The sequence below is a fragment of the Pongo pygmaeus genome, chromosome 10 (genome assembly GCF_028885625.2).
Source record: "Pongo pygmaeus isolate AG05252 chromosome 10, NHGRI_mPonPyg2-v2.0_pri, whole genome shotgun sequence".
Lineage (NCBI taxonomy): Eukaryota > Metazoa > Chordata > Mammalia > Primates > Hominidae > Pongo > Pongo pygmaeus.
The window spans coordinates 9,095,364-9,101,363 of NC_072383.2; positions in this window are offsets into that span (position 1 = coordinate 9,095,364).

A 6,000-nucleotide genomic window follows, 5' to 3' on the forward strand; every position below is an offset into this window, starting at 1 on the left:
TTTGAGACTGACTGGCACTTTTTAAAAAAAAATCGTTATTAGAATCTACCTGTGAAGCTATCTGATCCTGGGTTTTTATTTGTTAGAAGGATTTTTGTTATTCATTAAATCTCCATACTAATGATAGGTCTGTTCAAACTTTCTTGGTTGTTACTTTTGGCATGTTTTGTGTGTTTGGGAATTTATACAATTCTTCTAGGTTATTCGGTTAGTTGACATATTTGTTCACTTATGATCATCTTTATTTCTAAAAGAGCACTTATAATGTCTCTTCTTTCATGTCTTTTTTTTTAGTCTAGATAAAGATTTGTTAATTATTTTTTTCAAAAAACCCACTCAGCCTCTTTGATTTTTTTCTTTTCTTGTTTTATTTATTTCTTCTCTAATTTTTGTTGTTTCTTTCTCTCTGCTAATTTTGAGCTTAGTTTGTTCTTTTTCTAGCCTCTTGAAGTATAAATTTGGGTTGATTATTTTAGATCTTTGTTCTTTGTTAATGTAGATATTTATCACAGTAAACTTCCTTCTTAATAGTGCTTTTGCTGAATACCATAATTTTAGTGTTTTTTATTTTTGTTTTCATTTGTATTAAGGCACTTTAAATTCCTTCTTGATTCCTTCTTTCACTCAATGACTTTTCAAGAGTCTGTTGTTTAATATCTATGTATTTTTTATTTTTCCAGTCTTCCTTCTGTTATTGATTTATAGTTTAATTTCATTGTGGCCAGAAAAGACACTTGGTATGATTTCAATCTTTCTAAATTTGTTATAACTTATTTTGTGACTTAATATGTGACCTATCCTGGAGGAAGATCTGAGTGCACATGAGAAGAGTATGTATTCAGCTGCTATTTGGTGGAATATTCTGCATATGTCTGGTCCATTTGGTCTATTGTGTTATTCAAGTCTGCTGTTTTCTTATGGATACGGATTTCTGTCTGAATGATGTATCCATTATTGCAAATAGTATTGAAGTCTCCTACTATTATTTTATTGCTGCCTATTTCTCTTTTCTGTTTTTCCAATGTTTGCTTTATATATTTAGGTGTTCTACTGTTGGATGCATATATAATTGTAATTGTTATATATTCCTGTTGAATTGACCCTTTTATCATTATAAAATTTCCCTTTTTGTCTCTTGTAACAGTTTTTAACTCAGTCTATTTTATCTGATATAAGCGTAGCCACTCCTCCTGTAAGAGTTAAAAGAGGAAAGAAATGTGAAAAGTGGCTCAACAGTCAAAGACAGGTTTATTTTGGAGAATAAACCTGAGAGGGGATTCTGACCAATTTTTGGTCAGGACCACTCTCTCTTACAGACTAAGAATATTTAAGGGTTTTAGGGCGAGAGAGCTTACCACAGGCTTGGAATGTTTCTGTGTGGAGGAGAAGTTTATTGCAGGGTTGGAATGTCTCTGGTCAGAGGGGAGGTTATCTTGGGGCTGCATCACTCTGGCCGGAGAGGAGGTTATCTTGGGACGGGCATGTCTCTGGCTGGGGAGGGGTTTATTTTCATGTTGGAATGTTTCTGGTCAGAGATGTCATTTGTGGTTTATGGTCATGCTGACATTAACCATTAGGCTGATGCCCTTTGGGGCAGTTTTTGGGTAGTTGCCTGTGAAATGGCCATGATCCTGTCAGTTAAAAATCTTTGGAAAAGATTAATTAGGCAGGGTAAGAACATTAGTTCTAGGCATAGTAGTAGGGGAGGGCCCAGGAATGGGATGACCCATGCTATGGTTTTGTTCCCAAATCAAGAATCCATTTGGTTGTTTTGGAATTCCCTTAGCTTTTTGGCCCTTTCTTTAAGTTATTTAGCAGCGTTTCTTACTTGGCCCAATTGGTTGAGATAGAAGCAACATTCCTTACCTAATGAGAGGCAGAGGCACAGGTTTGGAAAGGGCCATGTGTTATTTTCTGCTAGTAACCGTTATTAAAAAATAAGTCATGGTAGGAATGGTTTGCATTATTATACTTGGTTTAATTATTTGCATACAGTGCAGCAAGAATAATTATTTGTTACCTAGGCTTTTTAAACTGGCATTGATGGAATTTTGTTCCGTGGAAGGAATCTGAGACAAGGCCTTTTAAAGCTGAGCCCAGTCATAGAATTGTACCATTAAATACCTATGAGTTGGGTGAATTCCTCTCCTCCTGAGGTTCCAAGATAACCTGGGGGTCCTGGCCTGTCAGAAAGTGACATTCTTTACTTACCACAGGTCAGAAACCCTGTACAGGGACTGTGCACATAAAATATGAGGCCAGTTTCCCAAGAGCTTTATTGGCTCCATAAGTCAAGTTGATTCCTTAAAGGACAGCACACCACTCCAGTCAAAGCCTTGGTAAAATAACCAGTTTTTCAAATTGTGTTCTGTTACAAAATAAAAGAGATTCTTATTGCACTGATGCAAATAACTATCTTGCCGTAAGTTAAAAATACTCAAAAAGTGAAAAAGATTACTTCAGTCTCTAGAGGACCAAAAACAAGACAACAATTGTTTATGGATGACAAAAAGTTTTACGGTAGCCATAAAGTTACAATTGACAAGGATATCTGTTACCTTTGTGGCATGCAATATTTTAACATAACAATTATAATTATTACTGATAATGTACACTAAGATATATCAGAAATATAGGAGTCTCTTATAACTTTGGAACACATACCAATAACATATTTATACAAATATAGCCCAAAGAAAGCCAAACACCATTTTATATTTGACAATGCTTCCTGTATGATTTTATACCAAATAAGTCAAATTTTACCTTTATATTAGTGTGTTATTAATGTTAAACTCAATTTTTAATAGAACCTTGTAGACATATTTACCCAGTTTTAATGTTTGACCATAAGGTAAGATTTCTATAGACCCTTTTTAACCCTTTATAATTTTTGTTAAAGAGCAGGTTAGTGCTTTAAGAGAAACCAAACCCATTGTGCTTTTATTTTAATGTCAGTTTACAGAAAAACTAGACGATACCCCTTCAACTTTAGCCAATATATTTACACACAGAATTTCCTTTACAATTAACCTTCCAAAACTTGCTTAAACCTTCATTTTTATTTTATTCAACTTAAAACAATTCTTAAACCTTTTAATCTAGGTAAAAATCCACATTCTCATGCCTCCTTATAATCTTTTTACCAAAAGTATATGTAAACTGTTTTTTCAATAGTCTTAAATACATGTTACACTGTTAACTTTTAGCAACCTTTACTTTTGTTGGTAAGTTTGGGATTTTAATTATGTGGAGAGCCTAGGACCCAGACAGAAGTTCAGATAAAGTCTGACTTATTCCAGCATTTAACTCCATGTGTCCTAGGTCTTACCTAGCTGCAAAGCAGGCAAGTTGTACAGCTAAGAGTTATATGGCATTTTATAAAGCATTCAGGAGTCCTAATCACTTTTAAATTGTACATTTCTTGCATAAATTCCCTTTTATAAATTTTTTCATGACTTACATGGACAATCTCTGACATGCCTCAACTTTGTTGTAAACATCCCTCTCTTTAAACAACCAGTTAATTTACTTCAGGACAAGAATTTACCATATATGATTCTTTTTTTATAAATTCTCTTTTCTTTAATATCAAAGATGATAACAGTCCCTTCCCAAAGCAAACTTCCTTCATGTCTGTGCACTAGACTGCCTAAGGCCACAAAATTAGAAGTTAGGGTATTTCACTAAATAGTTCTAGATGAAGCTATCTTTATTAAACCAATATTAATGTTTCATTTATTAAAAAATTACACAAGCAAAGATTATTCTGTTTGGGCTGAGTTATAGTTTTGTAGACTCTATGCCAAATTTTGACACCTTCTAGTATTTGGCAGAGATAAGTATGAAATTGCTTGATTAATAAATGCAAACAAAAATGTATGCTGGCAACTCTTAAAACATTTCTAATTTTACTGTGCCAGTACGTTTTAAAGTCACATGAACTGAAAGGTCCCATAGCTTTTACTTTTCCCTTAAAAATATTTGATTTAAGCACTTATTTTTCTTAGGCCAGTTAATTAGAGCTTTTTAAATAGACATTGCACACCTAACGCATATATAGCCACACAGACGACCAGAAGAAAATCCCGTAGTTATAAGATTTTTTTTCTAATTTTCCAATTGGATTATTGGCCTTTGGGTGAGGCCCTTTAAGAACAGGGCTACAAAAATAATTTCCAGGGCCTAATAAACAAGTATAGCTGGGAGACAAAGACAGATTTTGAGAAGTACTTATTTACCTCTAATTCCAGGGGTTCCATAAGGAAAACAAAGGTTTTTCCCCAAATGGGATTTGTGGCAACTTTTCTGTTTTCCCAAGGAATCCCAGGCCACCAGAAGTCATTTTAGGGTCTTTCATACCTGCACCAAGAGTGGCAAGAAAGAATGGAGAAAAGTAATTCAGTTGACTGGGAAAAAACCTTTTCCAGGAAAACAAGATTATGAAGAGAAAAACATAAAGGCCTTTGAATATACTCATAGCTTGGACATCCATTTTAATTAAGCTGAGTGCTCTTTTTCATCAGGGGTGAGGGTTGAGGTTAGAATTATATAAATAATATCCCAAGTTAAATTAAAGGATTGGGTTATGTGCAGGAATTCCCTGTGATAATGAGAGGGATTTTCAGAGAAAGATCCAAGGTGCTGTTTAATCTGTGACAAATCAGATATGGAGAAAGGGACATGAACGCGAGCAATATCTTCAACCCTAGCCACTTCCCAGAGTAGGAGAAAGGCAGAGGTGGTTCGACTGGTTGAAGTAGTTTTTGAATGAGTAACAGGTGGAGAAGGAGGAAGAGTGGAGTTTGGGGCTGAGGGTTCGGACAGGCAAGAAGTGGATCCAGGGGGATGAGGATAGAGAGGGAATTCATCTGTAGGGTCAAAAGGGGTTTCAGAGGAAGGGGTTTAGAAGGAAGGAATTTCAGAGGAAGGAGAAACCTGGGGAGGGTTTTATTAAGAAGGATTTCATGAGGGGTGCAAGCTTGACACAGGGAGGGTCAGGATCTAAGGTAGAAGAAAGCCTGAAATTCAGGCAAGAACCTCTTGCCATTTGCTGTTCCTGGTTATAAAGTTGTCAAGGTCCCTGAGAATTTGAAAAATCAAAGGTGCCATTTTCAGGCCATTAGCTGTCATTATCTAATTTGCATTGGGGCCCGGTCACATTGCAATAAAAAGCCAAATGCTTTGGCTTTATGCTTCCCATAAGCCAAGTTTGGCAAGGCTGTGAAGGAGACAGCCCAGTGGAGAGGACATAGGAATTTTGGATTGTTGAGCACCTATGTAGACTGGTAAGAAGAAGCCTAGGGTGTCTGTTTTTGTTCTAGGTGTCCCCAGACAAAAGACAGAGACACAGAATCCTCTTTCTAAAGAGAACAATTAAGCTGAGAAGAAACTGGGTGTCCCCAAGATTTCTTCTAGCCTAGTCCCACTTGTCCTCTGAGGATCGGGATGGCATACCTGACTTTCCTGGGTACCATGAGAAAGCCAGGGGAAGGCAGATCTTACCAGTTGGCTGGATTAGTGTCCTATATTGGATGTTCCAGTTGGAATTGGCAAAGGGCCTCTTGAACCGGAGCCACATGAGGAAGAGAGAGAGAGAGAGAAAGGAAAGCGAGGATGAGGGAGGAGGAGGCGACAAGGGTTAGAGAGCAAAATACCCATTGTGGGTGGTCAGAAGTGGTCAGGTCTCAGGGCTCTGAGACCTGAGAGTTTTGAGAGCCCACTGGAGAGTAGCCCCAGCCTGAGCCTCGCAGTTCCCTTCAGGTTAGTTGTCTTGCTCATGTAAATCGCTTGAAAAGTGAAGTAAGAGGCAAGATGGGGTGGTTGGCCAGAGACTCTCAGGATCCAGTGGGATGAGCTGCTGCTGCCCACTGCTTCCTGGGTTGCAAGAGAGCCTCTACCCACAACACCTGTCCTGGGTTTTGGCACCAAATGTAAGAGTTAAAGAAAGAGGAAAGAAACACGATTAGTGGCTCAACAGTCTAAGACAGGTTTATTTTG